Source organism: Suncus etruscus, chromosome 11, assembly GCF_024139225.1.
Source record: "Suncus etruscus isolate mSunEtr1 chromosome 11, mSunEtr1.pri.cur, whole genome shotgun sequence".
NCBI lineage: Eukaryota > Metazoa > Chordata > Mammalia > Eulipotyphla > Soricidae > Suncus > Suncus etruscus.
The window spans coordinates 79675488-79698892 of record NC_064858.1 but is presented as its reverse complement, the minus strand read 5'-3'; the positions used below and the strand labels follow the sequence as shown (position 1 = coordinate 79698892).

At 50.9% G+C, this 23405-nt stretch overlaps 2 non-coding genes across 2 annotated transcripts; both read left to right on the top strand.

Moving 5' to 3' along the window:
• Positions 1–3436: 3436 nt before the first annotated feature.
• Positions 3437–3543, top strand: LOC126023446 (U6 spliceosomal RNA). Its single transcript, XR_007500568.1, has one exon. It is a non-coding gene; the product is annotated as a U6 spliceosomal RNA (small nuclear RNA).
• Positions 3544–14314: 10771 nt separating this feature from the next.
• On the top strand, positions 14315–14422 carry LOC126023701 (U6 spliceosomal RNA). The gene has a single exon (XR_007500791.1). It is a non-coding gene; the product is annotated as a U6 spliceosomal RNA (small nuclear RNA).
• Positions 14423–23405: the final 8983 nt, after the last annotated feature.

Sequence of the window (23405 nt, the reverse complement as noted above, 5' to 3'; positions counted from 1 at the left end):
TAGATTACACACAGCAATGCTTAGGTATTACTCCTGGCTCTGCACTCAGAAACCACTCAGGGGACAATATGGGATGATATGGATAGAACCTGGGTTGGGCATGTACAAGGCAAGTACCTTATCCTCTTTACTAACACTCATAAGTAGACTTATTTTTATTTTTTTGGTTTTTGGGTCACACCTGGCAGCGCTCAGGGGTTACTCCTGGCTCCACACTCAAATCACTCCTGGCAGGCTCGGGGGACTATATGGGATGCTGGGATTCGAACCACTGTCCTTCGGCATGCCTTACCTCCATACTATCTCTCCAGTCCCCATAAGTAGACTTTTTTTTTTTTTTTTTTGGTTTTTGGGCCACACCCGGCGGTGCTCAAGGGTTACTCCTGGCTGTCTGCTCAGAAATAGCTCCTGCCAGGCACGAAGGGACCACGTGGGACACCGGGATTCGAACCAACCACCTTTGGCCCTGGATCGGCTGCTTGCAAGACAAACACCGCTGTGCTATCTCTCCGGCCAGCCCCATAAGTAGACTTTTAATTAGAAAAAAGGGCCGGAGGGCCCGGAGAGATAGCACAGCGGCGTTTGCCTTACAAGCAGCCGATCCAGGACCAAAGGTGGTTGGTTCAAATCCCGGTGTCCCATATGGTCCCCCGTGCCTGCCAGGAACTATTTCTGAGCAGACAGCCAGGAGTAACCCCTGAGCACCGCCGGGTGTGACCCAAAAACAAAAAACAAAACAAAACAAAAAAAAAAGATAAAAAAAAAAAGAAAAAAGGGCCGGAGAGATAGCATGGAGGTAAGGCATTTGCCTTACATGCAAAAGAATGGTGGTTCGAATCCCAGCATCCCATTGGTCCCCCCAGCCTGCCAGGAGTGATTTCTGAGTGCAGAGCCAGGAGTAATCACTGAGCACTGCTGGGTGTGACCCAAAAACCAAAAGAAAAAAAAAAGAATAGAAAAAGAGCTAGAGGGCCCAGAGAGATAGCATAGCGTTTGTTTGCCTTGCAAGCATCCGATCCAGGACCAAAGGTGGTTGGTTCGAATCCCGGTGTCCCATATGGTCCCCCGTGCCTGGCAGGAGCTATTTCTGAGCAGACAGCCAGGAGTGACCCCTGAGCACTGCCGGGTGTGGCCCAAAAAAACAACAAAAAAAAAAAAAGAAAGAAAGAAAAAGAACTAGAGGGGCCAGAGAGATAGCATGGAGGTAGGGCTTTTGCCTTGCATGCAGAAATATAGTGGTTTGAATCCCGGCACCCCCATATGGTCCCCTGAGCCTGCCAGGAGCAATTTTTTTTTTTTTTTTTTGGATTTTGGGCCACACCCGGCGGTGCTCAGGGGTTACTCCTGGCTGTCTGCTCAGAAATAGCTCCTGGCAGGCACGGGGGACCATATGGGACACCGGGATTCAAACCAACCACCTTAGGTCCTGGACCGGGATTCGAACCAACCACCTTAGGTCCTGGATCGGCTGCTTGCAAGGCAAACGCCCTGTGCTATCCCTCCGGGCCCTGCCAGGAGCAATTTTTGAATGTAGAGCCAGGAGCAACCCCTGAGCCCTGCCAGGTCTAGCCCCCCCCAAAACAAACAAAAACAAACGAACAAAAAAGAAAAGAAAAGGAGGTAGGGCTAGAGAGAGAATTCAAAGTGCTAAGCTCTTGTTTTTTCAAGTTTGATTCCTGATACTGCATAGTCCCTAGCACCTCCAAGAGAGACCCTAAGCCTAGAGTCCTGAGCTCAATAGTCCCTGAACATCATTGGGTATGGGTCAAGAACAAAAAAGGAGAAGGAGAAAAAGTATGACTATGGGGCTGAAGCGATAGTACAGCAGGTACGGTACATGCCTTACATGCTTATATGCCTATATGCAGCCAATCTCATAGAGAGATAGAAGAGGTAATGATGGGGACATAAAGCCAAGAACAGGGGTCAGAGTGATAGCACAGCTGTAAGGCATTTGCCCTGAACATGGCCAATCTAGGACAAACCGTGGTTCGATCTCCCATTGTCCTATATGGTCCCCAAGCCAGGAGCAATTTCTGAGCGCATAGCCAGGTGTAACCCCTGAGCATCACAGATTGTGGCGCAAAAAGAAGGAAGGAAGGAAGAAAGGAAGGGAGGGAGGGAGGGAGGCAGGAAAGAAAGAGAAAGGGAGAGAGAAAGAGAAAGAAAGGAAGAAAGAAAGAAATGAAGAAAGAGAGAGAGAGAAAGAAAGGAAGAGAGGGGCCCGGAGAGATAGCACAGCGGTGTTTGCCTTGCAAACAGCCGACCCAGGACCTAAGGTGGTTGGTTCAAATCCCGGTGTCCCATATAGTCCCCCGTGCCTGCCAGGAGCTATTTCTGAGCAGACAGCCAGGAGTAACCCCTGAGCACCGACGGGTGTGGCCCAAAAACCAAAAACCAAAACAAAAGAAAGAAAGGAAGAGAGAAATAAGGAAAGAAGGAAGGAAGGAAGAGAAAAAGAAAGAAAAAAGAAGGAAGAAAGAAAGAACGAAAGAAAGAAAGCCAAGAATAGAAAGCTCGGGGCCGGAGAGATAGCATGGAGGTAAGGCGTTTGCCTTTCATGCAGAAGGTCATCGGTTCAAATCCCGGCGTCCCATATGGTCCCCCGAGCCTGCCAGGAGCGATTTCTGAGCATGAAGCCAGGAGTAACCCCTGAGCGCTGCCGGGTGTGACCCAAAAACCAAAAAAAAAAAAAAAAAAAAAAAAAAAGAATAGAAAGCTCAACTAGCACCAAAGCACAGCCCAGTAAATCCTTAGACACTGACTTTAGTAGTATTATAGAGAGATAGAACAATCATTTCAAATTGACTTGTGTTGGTTTAAGATTTGATAATTCCGGGCCAGAGACAGCATAGCGTACGGCATTTACCTTGCATGCAGCTGATCCAGATGGATGGTGGGTCAAATCCCCAGCATCCCAGGAGTGATTTCTGAGCACAGAGCCAGGAGTAATCCGAGTGCCACCAGGTGTGACCCAAAAACCAAAACAAAACAACAAAAAATTTTTTGATAATTCCAGTTGCCTTTTGTTGCAACGAACAACATAAAGTGAAAATTTTTGTGCCTGCTAATGCACAGGTTATGGCAGGTTATGGTGGTGGGTGGATGACTGGGGACACTGGTGAAGGGACGGTCACACTGGTGGTGAGACTGATATTCGAACATTTTATGCTGAAATGACAATATTGTGAACAATTTGGTAAATCATGGTGTTATAATAAAAATTAGAAAAAGAAAAAAATAAGAAAGCAAAGAACAGTGACTGGAGCAACAGTATAGTGGATATGGTTTTTTCCTTGCATGCAGTTGACTGGGCACCCTATATAGTTCCCCAAGAACACCAGGAGTGATTCCGGAGCTCAGAACAAGGAGTAAGCCCTAAACACCACCAGTGTGGTCACAAAACAAAAATAAATAAAGAAAAGAATGGGCGGCTGTGCTCCCTTCGGCAGCACATATACTAAAATTGGAACGATACAGAGAAGATTAGCATGGCCCCTGCGCAAGGATGACATGCAAATTCATGAAGCGTTCCATATTTAAAAAAAAAAAAAAAAAAAAGAATGGGCGGCTGGAGAGATAGCATGGAGGTAAGATGTTTGCCTTTCATGCAGAAGGTCATTGGTTCAAATTCCAGCATCCCATATGGTCTCCCACGCCTGCCAGGAGCAATTTCTGAGCGCGGAGCCAGGAGTAACCTCTGAGCACTGCTGGGTGTGACCCAAAAACCAAAAACCAAAAAGAAAAAAAAAAGAACAAAGGGGTCCCAAGGAAGGAGACAAATAATGAGAAGACCACATAGACTCCTATAAGAAAGAACTTGAGAAGGATCTAGTCAACTGTCACCTCAGTTTATTCTTGGTGGTTTCTTCAACCCTGAGTCCCAACTGTAGAGACAGGGAGAGAAAGAGTCAAGGGTTCCCAGCTTCCTTCCTCCACCACAGAGAAGCATGAATGTCACACACAACAGGATTATCTCTAGGAGATTGAGGCCATGACGTGCTGGGTTAGCACTCAGAGATGGGCAAGAAAGACACCCAGGCAAAGAGCACCATGTTTACAAAGCAGAAGACACAGTGTCCTGCTAGCCAAGGGATGCAGAAACTAGAAAGCTTAAGTTTAGCCTCCTCTTGCAAGAGTCACAGGACATTTGCCTGGTTTAAGAATAGAGGTAAGGGGTTCCAAGATTTGTGAATCAGTGGAAGGGGAAGTTCAAAAAACAGAAGCAGTCCGGAGACAAAAGATTCCCTTCTTCCTAGAGGAAGAACCCAGGGACAGAGAGGATGCATCTAGGAAAGTGTCCTGAGGCTGCTAACTGGAGGAAAGAAAATGGGCAACTTGCTCACCTTCAGGGGCCACTGAGGAGCCTCTGCAAACACTTTCCATTTTGGAAGTGCAGGAGAGAAGGTTCTGGAAGTAGCAGAAGTGTATCCAGAAATAAACTTCTAAGGAAACACCGATGTTCTGAGGGATTCAACGGAGTCACTGCCACCAGGCTGAGGAACCAAGGATTCCTCTCCATTGCTTCAGTCTATGCAATGGGATGGTCCTGCTGAGTGCCCAGGGAGACTGGCAATCCCTTAGGGGTCTGTTTCTACACTAGTAGACAGTGTCCCCCCTGGGAGGCATTTCGTCCCCTGAAGCAACCAATACAAAAGTCAGTGGAGCCTGGAGGCCTCCCTACAACTCCTGGGCCACAGTTGCAAAGTTCTCTGCAGTCCAAATAGAGGCTCGGATTTGTAGATGGAGCCCTGGGCCTAGGGCAAAAGGGGCAACAGAGGGGACATTGGGTCAGGTGAGGACCAGGACAGGGGAGGCAGGAGCCAGGAGGACAAACCAAGCCAGGACAGGCATGGTCAGGAGGGCAGGAGCATATGCACGGTGGGCCAGGACAGGCAGGGTCAGGAGGGCAAGAGTATATGCACGGTGGGCCTGGGAGGCAGAGACAGGAAGGACAGGCAAGTGCATTAGAGGGACCAGCAATACAGGGACAGGTGGGAGGGGGACAGGCAGGGCAGGGGGAGCAGACCCAAGCAGAAGAGGGACAGCACACACAAGGAGGTACAGCCAGCTGCATGCTGGGCCTCGAGGGAAGTGGGGACGCTTGGTTAGTGGTCTTCTTGTTCCGAGATCCCAAACGCAGGGCCAAAGAGAAATCCATTCGCTATCCGAGTGTCCAGGTTGTGGCTTGGGGGAAGGAGAGAACTGACTGATGTGTGGGAGGGACAGATTTGGGCCTCCCTCCCCCTACTCCAGGAGGGGGCAGGATTAAGCTTAAAACACTACAAAGCCCTGCTGAGCCTGGGGAGCTCAGGTCTCCTACCAGCCCTCCCTTTCGCCCTGTCTTTCCTGACACTATTGAAAACCCTCCAATAACATCAAACCAGAATGTGTTCCTCCAGTATGACTGGCGCTTATAGCCTGCAGTCCAGGCCCAGAATATTCACTCTGCTTCATGTGCTCTTTCTTCTTTCTCCACTTGTGAGGTCCTAAACTTTTTTTTTTTTTTTTTTTTTTTTTTGTTTTTGGGTCACACCCAGCAGTGCTCAGGGGTTCCTCAAGGCTCTAAACTCAGAAATCGCTCCTGGCAGGCTCAGGGAACCATATGAGATGCTGAGATTGGGATCACAGTACTTCTGCACGCAAGGTAAACGCTTTACCTCCATGCTATCTCTCTGGCCCTGGTCCTAAACTTTTTAAATTTTCTTTTCTTTGGTGAGGGAGTCACACCCGGCAGCACTCAGGGGTTACTACTGGATCTATGCTCAGAAATCACTCCTGGCAGGCTCAGGAGACCATATGGGATGCCGGGATTTGAACCACTGACCTTCTGCATGCAAGGCAAGCACCTTACCTACATGCTATCTCTCTGGCTCCTTTAAATCTTCTTTTTTTTTTTTTTTGGTTTTTGGGCCACACCCGGCAGTGCTCAGGGGTTACTCCTGGCTGTCTGCTCAGAAATAGCTCCTGGCAGGCATGGGGGACCATATGGGACACCGGGATTCGGGATTCGAACCAACCACCTTTGGTCCTGGATCGGCTGCTTGCAAGGCAAACACCGCTGTGCTATCTCTCCGGGCCCTCCTTTAAATCTTCTTAATCCAATCAAAAAGTGTTGTGAGTGGGGCTGGAGAGATATCATGAAGGTAGGGTGTTTGCCTTGCATGCAGAAGAACAGAATGGTGGTTCGAATCCCGGTATCCCATATGGTTCCCCGAACCTGCCAGGACTGATTTCTAAGCGTAGAGCCAGGAGTAACCCCCGAGCACTGCCAGGTGTGACCCAAAAATCCAACAAACAAACAAACAAAAAAAAGTGTTGTGGGGCTGGAGCAATAGCACAACAGGTAGGGGGTTTGTTTTATACATGGCCAACTCTGGTTTGATTCCCTGGCATCCTGTATGGTCCCTGGGCTCTGCCAGGAGTGATTTCTGAGCTCAGAGTCAGAAGTGATCCCTAAATACTGCTGGATGTGGCCCCAAAACTAGAAAAAAATATCTTGTGAAGGCCTGGAGAAATAGTACAGCAGGTAGGATGCTTGACTTGCCAGGCGACTTGACTTGCCAAGTTTGATCTCCAGAATCCCACATGGTTCCCCAACCACTGCCAGAGTTATTCCTGAGTGCATAAACAGGAATAACTCCTTGCATGACCAGATGTGGTCAAAAGGAAAAAAGAAAAAAAAAGATGGGGCCGGGAAGGTGGCGCTAGAGGTAAGGTGTCTGCCTTACAAGCGCTAGTGTAGGACGGACCGCGGTTCGATCCCCTGGCGTCCCATATGGTTCCCCCAAGGCAGGGGCAATTTCTGAATTTCTGAGCGCTTAGCCAGGAGTAACCCCTGAGCATCAAACGGGTGTGGCCCGAAAAGCCAAAAAAAAAAAAAAAAAAATAGCCAACGCTGTGGCAGCAGACATCTGAGACTGAGCAATAGATGAAAGTGGCGGCTGGCAATGAAGAAAGGATACTTAAATCCCTAGTGGGAGAGTGGGGTACCTGGCTGTCTCTGGAGCAGTGATAGTCTCCGTGTTCTCTAAGGTTTTGTGCTGAACAGGCACTGGCTGTGATAGTAAATGAGACTGTGAGCTTTCCTCTCCTGTTGTTTTCTGGTGAAAGTGAGAGGGTAGGGTGGGCTAAAAAACGAACAAGGGTCAAAGAGATAGTACAGAAGTTAGGGTGCTTGCCTTGTACACAGCACACCTGGGTTCAATTTCTTGCATCCCATTTAGTACCCTGAGCATCCACTCAGAAGTAAGTCCTGAGCACCACTGTGTGTGACCCAAAAAAAAAAAAAAAAAAAAAAAAAAAAGCCCAGGGCCGGAAAGATAGCACAAAGGTAAGATGTTTGCCTTACATGCAGAAAGACGGTGGTTTGGGGTCGGAGAGATAGCATGGAGGGTAGGGCATTTGCCTTTGCCTTGCATGCGGAAGGACGGTGGTTCGAATCCCGGCATCCCATATGGTCTCCTGAGCCTGCCAGGAGTGGTTTCTGAGCGTAGAGCCAGGGCTAACCCCTGAGTGCTGCCGAATATGACCCAAAAAAACAAAAAAACAAACAAAAAAAAAAACAGGGGGCTAGAACAGTACAACAGGTAAGGCACTTCTCTTGTACAAGGCCAACCTGGGTTCAATCCCTGGCACATATGGTCCCCTGTGCACCTCCAGGAGTAATTCTGGACTGCAGAGCCAATAGTAATCCCTGAGCATGGCTGGATGTTGCCCAAGAACCCCTGCAAATCGCCCTCACCAATTCCCCTCCCCAAAGAAAAGGAGGCAACTAGAGAGGGGCAGAGCCCAGAATTAGCACACATGCAGGAAGCCCTGTTTTATCTCTGCATGAGACACAGGCCAGAGCACTAAGTCCTGCTGAGTGTGACCCAAGCATAGAGAGAAAATGGTGGTGGGTGGATGGGTTAAGAAACTTGTATTGCACATGGCTGAGTTAGGTTCAATCACCAGAGCACCACGTGGTCTCCTGAACCCTGTCTGGGATGCCCTTTTCAATAAATAAATAAAAAACAAACAAACAAAAAGAGAGACAAATGGTGAGTAACATAAAGTAACTCAGAGAATTGGATCCATCTATTGATTGGAAAGGAAGTTAGAAAGTTCTCGGGGCCGGTAGGTAGTGCTAGAGGTAAGGTGTCTGCCTTTCCAGCGCTAGCCTAGGACAGACCGCGGTTCGATCCCCCCCAGGCGTCCCATATGGTCCCCCAAGCCAGGAGCGACTTCTGAGCACATAGCCAGGAGTAACCCCTGAGCATCACAGGGTGTGGTCCAAAAACAAAAACAAACAAACAAAAACAAAACAAAAAAAGAAAGTTCTTAAAGATGGGGCCAGAGAGATAGCATGGAGGTAAGGCGTTTGCCTTTCATGCAGAAGGACGGTGGTTTGCATCCCTGCATCCCATATGGTCCCCTGTGTCTGCCAGGGGAGATTTCTGAACATAGAGCCAGGAGTAACCACTGTGTGCTGCCAGGTGTGACCCAAAAAACAAAAAAAAAAAAAAAAAAAAGAAAGAAAGTTCTTAAAGATTTGGGGAGTTTTTTGTTTTTGTTTTTGTTTTTTTTTTTTTGCCTGAATACAGGAGGTAAATTGCTTGCAACTGACTCCTGTTCAAATTAGAAAGAGCAAACAAGGGCCCAGAGAGATAGCACAGCGGTGTTTGCCTTGCAAGCAGCTGATCCAGGACCAAAGGTGGTTGGTTTGAATCCCGGTGTCCCATATGGTCCCCCGTGCCTGCCAGGAGCTATTTCTGAGCAGACAGCCAGGAGTAACCCCTGAGCACTGCCGGGTGTGCCCCCCCCCCAAAAAAAAAGAGCAAACAAAAATGCTATTTTTTTCTTCCATGCATTTGTGGGGGTGGGTGGGTTGGGCCATACCGGCTGTGCTCAGGGGTTACTCCTGGCTCTGAGCTCAGAAATCGCTCCTGGCAGACTAGGGGAACTTATGGGGTACCCGGATTTGAACCACCATCAGTTCTGGGTCAGCAGCTTGCGAGGCAAACACCCTACCACTGTGCTCTCTCTCCAGCCCTCTTTCTTCTATGTTGCCTTATTCAAAATATTATGCTGATTAGAGACCTTCTAGTTCCTTTGTCGATCCTTCCCACAAGGCTTCAAGGTTCTCAATGACTAGCAATAGCACATGCATAGTAGAGATTTTCTTTTTCTTTCTTTTTTTTTTTTTGTTGTTGTTTTTGGGTCATTGACGCTCAGGGGTTACTCCTGGCTATGCGCTGGGAAATCGTTCCTGGCTTGGGGGAGCATATGGGACACTGGGGGAATCGAACCGAGGTCTGTCCTAGGTCAGTGCATGCAAGGCAAATTATCTACTGCTTGTGCCACCACTCTGGCCCCTAAAGATGTTCTGAGTTAGATTATTTGGATTGAACTTCCCCACTGAATTTCTCCACCATCCTGTGAGAGGTGGGCAGCTGATGAAGAGGGAGGATGAAGCTTGCTCAGTGAAGAGCATTTCGGACTTGAATACTTGAGTTCCATCATAGCTTTCCCTGCCATGTCTGGTAGTGTAACAGCAGGCAAGTTTCTTTTTACAGGCAGTGTCTATGATTGAACTCAGGTCCAGGCATGCATGACATACACTTTGCCACAGTCACATCCATAGCATCAAGATGTTTAACTTCTGGGGCCGAAGAGATAGCATGGAGGTAAGGCATTTGCCTTGCATGCAAGAGGACAGCGGTTCAAATCCCGGCATCCCATATGGTCCCCGAGCCTGACAGGAGTGATTTCTGAGCATAGAGCCAGGAGTGACCCCTGAGTGCTGCCAGGTGTAACCCAAAAACCAAAAAAAAAAAAAAAAAAAAAGATGCTTAACTTCTCTGATAACCTGAGAAGTTAAACACCTTACCGCCCTCATCTATAAAATGGTGATAATAACTTCTACTCATGGTGTTCCAGGGATTGACTCAGATCTGCAAGGTAAGAGCCCTACCCCCTATACTACATTTCCAGTCCCTCTATTTCTTTATTTTTATTTTACTATTTTTGGGGGGCACACCTGGTGCTCTCATGTGGCTCTACATTCAGAAATGACTCCTAGTTGGTTCATGGAACCAAATTGGATGTCACGGATTAAACCCAAGTCAGCTGAGTGCAAGGCAAATATCCTACCCACTGTGCTATGCTCTGGCCCTACTTCTTTTTGTTTGTTTGTTTGTTTGTTTTTGGGTCACACCCAGCAGTGCTCAGGGGTTACTACTGGCTCTATGCTCAGAAATCGCTCCTGGCAGGCTGGAGGTGGGGGACCATATGGGATGCTGGGATTCGAACTACTGTCCTTCTGCATTCAAGGCAAACACCTTACTTCCATGCTATCTCTCCGACCCCTACTTCTTTATTTTTGTATATTTTGTTTTTATTTTAGGGCCACATCTGGTAGTCCCAGAGGCATTCCCTTATCATGGTAGAAGTGGGGAGACCATGCAGTACTGGGGATCAGACCCAAGCATCCTGCATGCAACCCATGTGCTGCTCCAGACCATTGACCCACCTACCCAAACCATATAATGTTTAGTTCCTTGAATGTTGTGGATTAATTTACGTACCTGCATAATGCCCAGCACATAGCTAGTGTTCAACAAATAACAGACAGCTGCCCAATCCCCCTCCCCCCCTCCACACACAGAGCTCCACATCTTTTCTTCAAAGAGTTCCACTAGGAGGGACAGTCAAACATCAAAGATAGTGCCAGAGAGTCAGTTCCTGGCCTTGGGGCCTTGGGCTGGAGAACCTGTAGATACAGGGAATAAAATGCAAGCCTTGAACGCAGCCAACCTGGTTTTATCCACAACATTGCATATATATGGTCCCCTGAAGGCCTCCAGGAGTAGCCTCTGAGCACCGCCAGGTGTGGGCCACTACCCACAAAATAAATAAATAGAATCCCAAAACACAAACTACTCGGCAGCCCTTTGGGGCCAGGCAGAGACATCTGTCCTCTGGCCAAGAGCTGGCAGCCAGGAGAGCTGCAGGAAGCGGCACAGAGCTCAGACTGTCGGTGGGAGCTGGCAGGGGAGGCAGGACAGGAGGGTTCTGGGAGTTTCCATCCAGGGGAAGTCCCAGGTGTGGGTGTGGAGTTGCCAGTCTGGCCCCACCCAACACCACGGGCCCCAGGGGATGTGGGCACAGGGAAGAAAGTGGGTCAGAGCAGGGCTGGAAGTTAACCCCACAGGTGCCATGACCTCTTTGCAGGCTCTCACCTCCACAGGGCTCTCAAGTCTTCAAAATTAAAGACACTCCGCAGAATGGTGGGTGGTGTCTGGACAGGAGCAAGTGGAAGCCCCTAGGAGACAGGGGAGCCAAGGCCTGGAGCCCTGGATGCATGGAGTTGGAGTAGAAATCAGCTGCTAGGCTCACCTATCAGGTGATTGGCAGGCCCCTAGAGCACTTACCTCACACACACAGAGTCTGCGCAACTGTGTGGGCAGCCCTGCTCCTGTTCCAGGCACTGGGACAGGTCAGGGCTGGATCAGGCAGGTGGGAGTATGCGAACCAGCAGCCCAGAGGAGAAAACTTTTCTCTCTGCAGAGATGCCAACTGGGCAAATGCTGGATCTGCCAATGCTGGATCTGGGGCCTCTTTCCGTCACTGGCCTCCACCTCGATGTGTGGCTTCTTATTCCTCCTTGTACCTCTATTTCTCTTTCTGGGGAAGGAATTGGTGGAATGGATAGAACCATTCCCAGATGGGGTCACCGAGGGTCCCTAGGTCCCACTTTGTCCTTCAGGAGGTGCTTTCTATCCCTTCAGAGAGTAACTTCCAAATCATGTGGGGAGCTCTTCTTGAAAGTAGGGCAGGTTGCTGGGTTCTAGGAAGTTATTCCAGGGTCTTTGCAGAGATTCTTCTGCCTCTACTCTCTCCATTCTCTCCCCAAAGTGTTTGTTGAGTATAGAATCAGGGCCTCATGCAAAGCAAGTGCCTATTGCTGAGCCACATCCCTCACTTCTGCTTCTCTGAAAACATTTCCTCCTGCGGTCCATTCTCTTTCTGCATAGTACCTATGCTTCTCCACACTGGTTATAAGCTGAAGAATTTTTTTTCTTTCTTTGGGGGGCACACCCGGTGACGCTCAGGGGTTACTACTGGCTCTGCGCTCAGAAATCACCCCTGGCTTGGGGAACCATATGGGACGCTGGGGGATCAAATGGCAGTCCGTTCTAGGTCAACATGTGCAAGGCAAACACCCTACCACTTGCGCCACTGCTCCGGCCCAAAGTTGAGGGATTTGTGTGTGTGTGTGTGTGTGTGTGTGTGTGTGTGTGTGTGTGTGTGTGTGTGTGTGTGGTGTGTGTGTGTGTGGTTTTTGGGTCACACCCGGCAGTGCTCAGGGGTTATTCCTGGCTCCAGGCTCAGAAATTGCTCCTGGCAGGCACGGGGGACCATATGGGACGCCGGGATTCGAACCGATGACCTCCTGCATGAAAGGCAAACGCCTTACCTCCTTGCTATCTCTCTGGTCCCTTTTTTTTTTTTTTCTTTTTTTTGAGGAATTTTGTTTTTGTTTTTCTTTGCCAGTGCTGAAGATCAAACTCGGGACCTCACACATTTAAGGCAAATGCTCTACCCATCAAATTTCATAGATTATTTAGTTAGCATCTGACTTGTCCAACAAAGATTGAGTATCCAAGGAAAAGAATTATATCTAGTAGGCCAAGTCATAGCACAGTGCTTCTTGGGTTCCCCCGATGGATACAAACATGCTCACCAGGGGTCGCACTTCCTGATTGTAGTCTCAGACAACTTTTTAGTTGAAGCTCATCCTGGGTGCCCTTTTAGATGCAGTGTTCACGTATAGCAGGTTGCAGTGTGGTTGGAAATTGCTGTGACAGAGACATTGGGACCATGCTCAGCTCCTGTGACAGAAAAAGGAATTAAATTTGCAGATTTATGTCCCAAAGCAGATGAGACTGCCTAAGCTGTTGAGTAATCTCTCAGGCCCCAATAAAGATTTGTCAAACAAACAAAGTGTGAGTGCCTATTCAAGGGAAGAAATTCCTAGTGTCTTTTAGGCTAGTCCTAAAATACTGTGTGTCAAAATCAAGTCTTTATGCTATGTGAGGGTCTGAGCAGCACTGAAGCTAGTCAGGACCTCACACAGGGACTTGTTCACCAGGAGCACCAGCAAATGGACAAGAAGCATTAAAGGTTGTAAAACGAAGTCTGCACCTGGGCAAGGTACCAGTCATGGCACAGAGCAGAAACAGGAGGGGTGGAGTTTGGAAGGGAGGGGAGGAAGGGTAAGGAGAAGACACAAGACACGTGTTGTACAAAACATGTTTTCATCACACTCTCCCTGGGTGCCCTAGTCTCCAAGCCCCGGTGGCACTTCCGTGCCTTAATGATGTCCTTGGGGGGTATACCTCCAGCTCCCTCCACCGCCATAAGACATCTGCCAGGCACCTCTAAACATGGCATAGGACATTCCCAGCACCAGATTGGGCTTGGAGAGGGCACCTATCAGTGAGTGCCCTGTTGTTGATGTGGAGAGGGCAAGGAACTTTTATTTTGGAGAATCCATACCCAGTGGTTACTTCTAGTTTTGCACTCAGAAACCACTTCTGGCAGGCTCACGAATCATATGGGTCAGTTGTGTGCAAGACAAATACCATACCTGCTGTGCTATCGCTCCAGCCCAATAAGAGATTTTTTTTTTTTTTTGGTTTTTGGGTCACACCCAGTGGTGCTCAGGGGTTACTCCTGGCTGTCTGCTCAGAAATAGCTCCTGGCAGGCACGGGGGACCATATGGGACACCGGGATTCAAACCAACCACCTTTGGTCCTGGATCGGCTGCTTGCAAGGCAAACACCGCTGTGCTATCTCTCTGGGCCCAATAAGAGATTTTTTAAATAAGACAACATTGCACAGTCAAGCAGATGGTCTTTGTGATGAGGAGAGAAAATCAAATCAGCTCCATGGATCCCTGAATGTTATTTGGGGGGGGGGGGTTGGGCCACACAGGGCAATGCTTAGGGCTTATTCCTGGCTCTGCACTCAGAAATCACTCCTGGCAGGCTCAGGGGACCATATGGGATGCCAGATATCGAACCTGGGTCCATCCAGGGTTGGCTGCATGCAAGGCAAATACCCTACCACTGTGCTATTGCTTTGGGAATGTTATTTCTTATTTCTTTTCCTTTTCCTTTTTTCTTTTTGGGGTATGTGTGTGTATGTGTGTGTTTGAGTCACACCCAGCAGTGTCAGGGTTTACTCCTGGCTCTGTGCTCAGGGTTCATTCTTGGCAAGACTCAGGGACCATATGGGATGTTAGGGTTTGAACCAAGGTTGGCCAAAGTGCTCGCTTGGGCAGTACATATACTAAAATTGGGATAATACAGAGAAAATTAGCATGGTGACATGCGCAAGGGTGACATGCAAATTCGTGAAATGTTCCATATTAAAAAAAAAAAGAAAAGTAAAAGAAGGTTGGCCACATACAAGTAAGCACCCTACCCACTATACTATCACTCTGGCCCCATCTTTTTGTGTTTTATTTGTTTTGTTTTGGAGCCACACTTGGTTATTCTCAGGGTTTACTCCTGGTTCAGGGACTCTGATGGGACTAGGAGACCTTCTATCATTTCAGGTCAAGGATTAAACTCCTTGTTGACTGTTGTGCAATGCAAACCCCTATCCATTGTACCATCTCTTTAGCCCTAAAAATTATTTTTCTAAGTTGCCAGGAACAGAGTGAGGCAACTTCACACAGAGCAAACTCTGTACAAGCCACAAGAGAAAGAGAAAGAGAAATGAGTGGTCTCTCACTATGTTTCCAGAACAGAATACCCTCTCTCTAAGCTGCTCCCTGGTATCCCTAGGTAGAACACTGGCTCTAGTGCAAGATGGGGAAGAGAATCTGGAACATTCTCCATGCTCTGCTCCCAAACCGCTGCAAGAAACAGACAGAGGTTTGGAATCCCTGAGAGGGGCGGGAACAGAGGTGAGGCCACCCCTGGGGAGAGGCTGGCCAGGAAGGGTCTTCCTAGGCATCAACCCTGGCTGCTGTCCTTGGCTGGGGACCCTGGAAGCAGCCAGAGGGAGACACTACTATTACTGAAGGTGGAAACAAAGGCAGAATGCAGACAGATAAACCACAACAAAGAGAGGGGCAGAGACAGATGGAACTTGAGACCTGCTGTCTCTTTTCCAAGCCACCCCAAGTGTTTTAGTTCCCGTTTAGTGGCCACCTGTCATCCCCTCCCCTCACTGTACAATCTCAGATTTTTTGCTTTCTGAACCATCCCCCATTCCCTCTAAGGATTGGGGCGGGGGTGGTGTGGGTGGTGTGGGGTGGGGTGGAGGCCGGGGTTGGCGGTTGTGAGTAAGGAGGTTCCCAGTCTGGAGCCCAGTGGGCGCGATGCCTGGTTCTGTCAGGATGCCAGGCCGGTGGCCAGCCAGGGCCTCACCCGCTTCCTGAGGACAGGAGACTCATTCACTGTAAACCAAGTGCAGAGATGTTGGGAGGGCCCAAATTCACAGGTCACAGTTGCCAGGCCCTTCATCTGCCAGCCTCCCCCGGTACAGGAGGGGTTAACCTGGCAGATCCCGGCCACACAGGTTGGTGCCATCCACCCCAGCCAGGACACCTCCCTCTGTCCAGCTCCCAGCCTCCCACCCCACCCGCACTGCACAAGGCTCCCAGGGTAACCAAGAGGTGTCAACAGCAGCCTGGCCACCTGGGGACAGGACCCTGGAGTGCTTATTCCCAGATCTTCCTACCCCTGGAGTGAAAGGGAGGGCCTTGTCTGCACCCCTACTGATGTCTCCTGTGTTCTGGAGAGAGCTGCAGCAACCCCCCCACCCCCCTTTCCCCTACTCTGTCCTCAACTCTGGCTACCTGAAGTGGTCTTTCCCAGGAGAAGTAACCTACCCCTACCTGGTCTCCAGGGTGGCAGAGAGGACAGAGCAAAGTAATTTCAGTATGGAAAGTGTGACAAGACCAAGACTGTGTCCCTGGTACTAGGTACCCTGGGGCTGGTGCCAGAGGAGAAGGTCCTTTGGGTGCTTCTCTTAAGAGCCTAATCTAGTTGTATGCTCCCCTCCTCCGCTTCTGCACTCCCAGCCCTGATTGTGGGGTAGGAATGGGGTGTTTGGGATTCATGCACAGATTGAGACTTTTAGATCCTTAGACTCCTGCTTTTCTTGCAATCTAGTGCTCAGCAGCACAAGAACTGGCACCCCTAGGTTCTCATTCAAGGGCTGAGAGTGGGTAGCTGAAGTGTATCTCTATCATGAGACCAGAGCTATAGCACACGGTAGGGCGTTTGCCTTTCAGGAGGCCGACCCTGAATGGATCTGGGTTCCATTCTCAGCATCCCATATGGTGTCCCCCCCACCCCCGAGCCTACCAGAAGTGATTTCTGAGTGCAGAGCCAGGAGTAACTCTGGATGTGCCTCTGGATGTGGTCCCCCAAAAGGATATCCCCATCAAATGCTGACATAGCTAAAGCACTCACACACATATGCACATATACACAGCCAATATACACACATACACTCATGCAGATAGCTGCATGCTCACACGTGTACACACAAACACATGCGTACATAGACACACGTACAGACACAGAGTCAACTTCGGGGTGTGTCTACCAGGCAGGCAGGCAAGGCAGGCAGGCAGGCAGGCACTGGTTAAGCAGACTCACACCCAGGGCTCTGCCTTTTTCCTTCACACCCAGGCCCAGCTCCTCCCAGTGCCACTACAGGCTACAGAGGCCCTCCTGCCTGCTTCCCCAAGTCTCTCCCTTCCCAAATCCAGCTTGAGAGGTGGGGGACAACATGTTTAGTCAGGGGCCCTGATGCCCTAACTCCAGGAGTTTTTTCTCCAGGCGAGGTTGGGGGAAAGAGCTCGGTGCTTGATTTCCTTGGAGGACCCCAGAGCTTTGTGGGGTGGGGTGGGGTCTCCACTGACCTGCAGGAAAGGCCAAGCAGAGGGGGAAAGTATTCCACTGACACCTCTGGATGCAGACACTGGCCTCGTGGACACTGGTTCGAAGTCTGAACTAGAACCAAGAACTGGACCAGTCCCCCTCATCCCAACCCAAGGGAGGGCAGGAAAGGAAAAAAGTGCCAGAGAGAAAGGGTGGCATCATGGTCTCAGGACACTGACCTCTTCTGCCAGACTTGCCCAGCCTCCTGGGGATGGAGCCAAGGAAGCCCAGCAAGGGGGGGGGGGCGGGAAGAGAGAGAGACAGAGACAGAGAGACAGAGAGAGAGGAGAGAGAGAGAGAAAGAGAGAGAGAGGAGAGGGAGGGAGGGAGAGAGGAGAGAGAGAGAGAGAGAGAGAGACCCAGGCGTCCCGGGCCGGGCCCGGCCGCCCCGCCCCGCCCCGCCTCTCCCTTCCACCCACCCCACCCTACCTTCCGCCCCCCAGCCCCAGGGCACCGAGGAGGGAGCCGGGCAGGGGCAGGCAGCGAGCAGCAAGCTGCGAGCTGGGGAGGGAGGAGCGAGGGCGGCAGGGGGAGGAGGGAGCGGGGGGGGGGTGGGGAGGGAGAAAAAGAAAGAAAATATTTTCCGTGTCCCCGCCTGCAGAGTCAGTGTGCGGTTTGGGAGAAAATGTGTCGGATATTTTGGGGCGGTCACGTGGGCGGGCGGGCTCCGAGAGGCCCCGGGACAGTCCCAGCCTGAGCGCCCGCGCCCCCCCATCCGCGCCCCCAGAGCCCGGGAGCCCTGACACTGCGACGCACCTTCGCCCGGACCTCGGGGGCTCGGCCGCCTCCTCCCTCCCTCCCCGTCCGTCCAGGTGAGTCAGGCGGGGGACTCCCTACGCCCCGGGTGCTCCGGGGAGGTGGGCTGGGGGCGGGGGCACCCCGGCTGGCTCCCTTCTTCGGAGGGCTCGAGGGGCGCCTCCCGGGCCTGCCCGGGGTTCAGTCCCATGTGGGGAGGGAGGGAGGGAGGGAAGAAGGTTCGGGCCGGGCCGGGGCCGGGCTGCGCAGCTGTGAGAACTTTGGGGGGACCGTGCTTACGCGTCGGAGCCTCTTGTGCTAACACTGCAAGCAGTGTCTAGAAGACGGGGTTCCCTCCTGTGGGTGCAGACTCCCAGGGCTTCCCCTGGGGAGCCGGACCTGTGGTCCAAGCTGGCTCCAGAGCTTGTCCCCGGGCTGGCACCTCTAGGTCTTCTGAGTCGATGGGGTGCTGGAAACTGTGTCCCCCGGCTTGGAGAGAAAAGCCCCGGGTGCCCCGGCTTAGTGGACGGGAGGAATCCTGAGATTTGGGAAGACAAATGGACATGTTAAGGGCTCAGAGCACAGCAACTGGGATCCTCTTCTCATCTCACGTAGCCTGGATGCAGGGGTGTGAGTTTTAGCTTCTCTGCATCCAAAGTGGGGGGCTTCTCCGAAGGCTTCTTTCTAAAGGGGTGCCCCAGTGGAACAAAGGGAGAACAGGCTGGCAGGGCAGAGCTCCAGAGTCCTGGTGTGGCGCCCCATTCCAGTCCCGCATCTTGACCCACTGCAAGGGAGGCATCCCCCAGGTGGCCAGAGGGGACCACAAGGTGCTTGCCATGCAGGGCAGGGGCTCAGCTTAGCTCCAGAACAGGGGCAGCGGCAGGGGTTGAGGGGGGGGGCACTGCCCTCTGGTCCTCAGGTCTGAGGTCCCTCCTCAGATGCTGAGCGACAGTGAGGTTCACTCTGGGTGTCCTCTTCCCCAGGCTGGCAGGGAGAAGGCAGGGGAGGGGGCGGAAGGGCAGTGTGTGAAGGGTGTCTTGATGTCCCAATAGGCCGGCGGGCGCCGTGGCAGAGAGCCTGGTAGGCAGCACAGGGTACACACCCCCACCCCAGCACACCCCCACCCCTGGCTCAGAAAGCCACCTAACTGGCACCTCCAGTTCCCCCCTCTGCCCCACCCAGCCCGTGCCCTCCGATGCCCACACACATTCCACTGGCATTGCCTGCCTGCCTGCCTCCTGGGCACTGCCCCTCCCTGGGGCCAGTGGGGTAGAGGGAGGAGGGCACCTGGGAAGGAGAGGTGGAGACTTGAGGGTCTGGGCTCCCCCGAGGGTGGCACCAGGCCAGAGAAACCCAGCCCACTGCTGCCTCCTGGGGTGCAGGCCCTGGGGCAGGCTAGAGCCAAGGATGCCTGGGTGCCCCGCCCCGGGCTGGGGATGGATGGGGTCATGGAAAAAGGTGGTCGTGTTTATACAGAGAGGAGGGGGCCGGTGGGTGGAGAGCAGCCACAAGAGCAGCTTTGTTCCAGTGTGTGGAGCCGGCAGGGCTGCAGGGAGACGCCCCCACCTCCATCCACAGCCCCCTTCATCCATACCCTGGCCTGCACTTCACCTCCGCTCCAAGAAGCAGCTTTGTAAGGCCCATTCCCAGGTTGGCCACTGTAGCTAAGGTAGAAGCACCTTGGGAGGAGAGACCTGGTCTCTTCTTCCTCAGGTCCCCCACAAACCCAGGCACCTGACTCCTGCCTTTAGCATCTCCTTTTCCTCTGTCATTCTCTTCAATTCTGTGGTGCCTCCCTCCTTCCATCCCAGATTAAGACTGTCTCCTCCACACCCCAATGCAGGAGCAGAAACTAAAGTTTAGAAAAGGGGTGAGTCCTTCCCCTTCCCTCTATTCAGTGCCTTCTCTGAGGCAAAAAGGAAACATACCTAGAGAGGTCTGTGCTCCAGCAGCTGAATTCCCCTGGCAAGCACTGCAATGATTCTGACCCCCTCTCCCATGCCACCCTCAGGTGTTTCCCTCTGCAGTAAGATAGTAAAGACAAGTAGGGTAGGTCTGGAGCCCAGAGTCAGTGTCAGCCTGCCTGGGGAGGCTGGAGAGGGGCCTCCAGTAGCTCTTCACCCTTGGCATTGGAGGGGTTAATCTACCTGGAATGTGGCCCAGCCTGTTGAGCTATGGCCCAGGGGCCTCAGGGGCCCCGGACTCCTGGCTTCACCTGGGTTTACCTGGGATGAGGACTTGAGGGAATAAGTGAAGAAAAGAAGGAGGACCCTGGGGGCTCAGAGCACAGGCTTTTAGAGCCCGTGGAAATAAGCTGCTGAAAAGTCTGAAGGTGTCAGAGGTAAAACAACCCCTGCTCCTCATAGGCGCCACCCATATCCCTATCATCCTTAGTAGTGCCTAGTAGTGGTGTAGGGCCTGAGTTCCTATAACCTCAAGACAGCTTGCCTGCAGGAGCTCAAAGGTCTCTATAGGGAAGAAAAAATTGCTATAGTAGAAAGAGGTGCAGAACCGGTATTACAGCAGGTAGGGCTTTTGCCTTGCAAGTGCCAACCCAGGTTCAATCCCCAGCACCCCATATGATTCCCTGAGCACCACCAGGAGTGACCTCCTAGATGCAGAGCCTAGAGTAAGCCCTGAAAACAACTGGGTATTCTCCCCAAACTCAAAATAACTAAATAAAATAATAATGATAGGAAGGGAGGGAGGAAAAAAGGGAGGGATAATATAGCTGGTAGGGAATTTGCCTTGCCTATGCCCAATCTGGGTTTAATCTTGGGCCTTCCATACAGTCCCCCCAGCACTGCCAGAAGTGATTTGTGAATGCAGACAGAGACAGACAGACAGACAGACAGACACAGAGGGCAAGAAAGGAGATAAATAGGTAAATAGGTGGAAAGACACAAATCAATAGCACCAAGGCCTTCGGTCTGGGAGTAGCAACAATGAGAGCTGCAGTCACCTCTCCAGCTGCTGCCACCCCGTGGTGTGGTGCCCTTCACTCTCCTGGACCTTCTCTATCATTCTTAGTCTCAGTCTATTAGGGTTCAGGTTAAAGAGGTTGAGGTTGTTTCCAGCTGAGGGAAATCACATTACCTAGCCCCAAACTTCCTAGAAAGGTGAAGAGGGGCTCTGGGGAAAGTCAATTCTTTTTTTCTTTTTCTTTTTTGCCTTTACATTTGGGTTACTCCTAGCCGTGTTAGCCCAGGGCCAACTCCTGGCTCTATGTTCAGGGATCATTTCTGGTAGATCAGGGGACCATATGTGATACCCGGATCAAACCTAGGTTGGCTGAGAGCAAGGCATATGCTTTATCCTCTGTGCCATCTCTTTAGGCCCCAGAAAGTTCATTCTTGCTTTGTCAGTGCATCAGGAGATATGCTGACATCTACCTGGCCAGGGGTTACAATTTTGTTTTCCTTTTTTTCTTTTTTTGGTTTTTGGGCCATACCCGTTTAACACTCAGGGGTTACTCCTGGCTATGAGCTCAGAAATCGCTCCTGGCTTGGGAAGGACCATATGGGACGCCGGGGGATCGAACCACGGTCCGTCCTATGGTAGCACTTGCAAGGCAGACACCTTACCTCTAGCACCACCTTCCCGGCCCCTTTCTTTTGTTTTTTGGTTTTTGGGCCACACCCGTCAGCACTCAGGGGTTACTCCTTGCTCTGTGCTCAGAAATCGTTCCTGGCAGGCTTGGGGGGACCATATGGAATGCCGAGGATTGAACTCTGGTCTGTCCTGGTTTGGCAGCGTGTAAGGCAAATACTCTACCATTGTGCTATCTCTCTGGACCCGGGTTACAATTTCTTTTTGTCCTCCTGGCCCAGTGAAAAATCCAGGGAGGAGGGGTCAAGCAATAGTATTTATCTTGTCTGTTTGATACTCGGCATCCCTTATGGTCCCTGGAGCTGAATCAGGAATGATCACTGGATGCAGAACCAGGAGTAAGCCCTGAGCACTGCCAGGTATGGGTTCAAAAACAAACTGAAGGAGCCGGAGAGATAGCATGGAGGCCTTGCATGCAGAAGGACGTTGGTTCGAATTCCGGCATCCCATATGGGTGCCTGCCAGGAGCGGTTTCTGAGCCTAGAGCCAGGAGTAACCCCTGAGCGCTGCGGGTGTGACCCAAAAACCAAAACCAAAAACAAAAATCAAAAACCTGAAAAAGAGCATCTTAGGGACTGAAGTGATAGTATAGTTGGTAGGGTATTTATTTGTCTTACAGATGATTGTTTTTTTTTTTGTTTGTTTGTTTTGTTTTGTTTTTGGGCCACACCCGGCGGTGCTCAGGGGTTACTCCTGGCAGGCACGGGGGACCATATGGGACACCGGGATTCGAACCAACCACCTTTGGTCCTGGATCGGCTGCTTGCAAGGCAAACACCGCTGCTGTGCTCTCTCTCCGGGCCCTTACAGATGGTTGACCTTGACTAGATTCCATCCCCAACATCCCTGAGCAACAACAGAGTGATTCCTGGGTACAGAGTCAGGAATAACCCCTGAACATTGCCAGGTGTAACCCCAAAACTCAAACATCCCAAAAAAAGCACATCCTAAATGAAGAGTAGATGTTGCAAAGGAAAGAGGAAAATTGGGTCAACTGAGGACAAAGATGTTCCCTGGCATACAGAGGGACTCCCTCAATGTTTGTGAATTTGAAGAAGTGTAGGAGAGGTTAAGGAGTATTGGAGATAGAGGAAGAATTGGGAGGGGAAACTGAAGAGGGAGTGTAAAGGAAGAGATGAAGAGATAGAGACAGAGATAGAGAGAAGGAAATGCTAACTGAAAGAAAGATATGGAGGAAGGAAAAATACAAAGAGAGACTATGAGACACTTCTATAGCATTTAGTGTGTGCCCTGTTATTAGTTTACTTTATGTATGTCCATTTCTTTAATCCTCGCCACAGCCTTATGAGGAGGGCTCTATTATTAGTCCAAATGACAAATAAGGAAACTGAGACACAGGGAGATTAAGTAACATGTCCAAGGGCCAGCAGCTAATGAGCGTGGGAGCCCTTTGGGTGGTCTGACTCCAGCTCCTGTTTCTTAGTGCTCCACCATCATCCTCTCCAGAGCCCACTGGTGCCTATAAGTTCCAGGTTGATGTTTGCTTTCCACAGGTAGAGTGTCAGGTTGGAATGATAGGTAGGGCACTTGACTTGCATGTGGCCTATCTGGGTTTAATCCCCAGGCTTTACCAGGAGTGATCCCTGAGCACTGCTGGGTGTGACCAAAAAAACCCAAAAAAACAAAAAAGACAAACAGAAACAAGACATACAGGTGGAGAAGTGTGAATCCTGGCTTTCCCACTTATAGCTATGTGACCTTCACAGCCTTAATTCCGCATGTGTCAAAAAAGAGAGGCAGGAGCAGTGACGCACACAGCTGACCTAGGAAAGACTGTGGTTCGAGCCCCCGGTGTCCCATTTGGTCCCCCGAGCAAGGAGCGATTTCTGAGCACAGAGCCAGGAGTAACCCTTGAGCATCACCAGGTGTGGCCAAAAATAAAAACAAAAACAAAAACAAAAGAACTATGGGTTCCTAAGACTGATGTGTGGGTGCTTTTTTTTTGTTTTGGGACCACACCTGGCTGGGCTCAGCAGCTCCATACTCGGATTACTTCCAGTGGTGCTTGGGGGGGCTGTGAGGTAATAAGGTCGAGCTAAGCCTCCTGTGTACAAACCGTGCTGCTTCGGCTATCTGCAAGCTGAATGTGA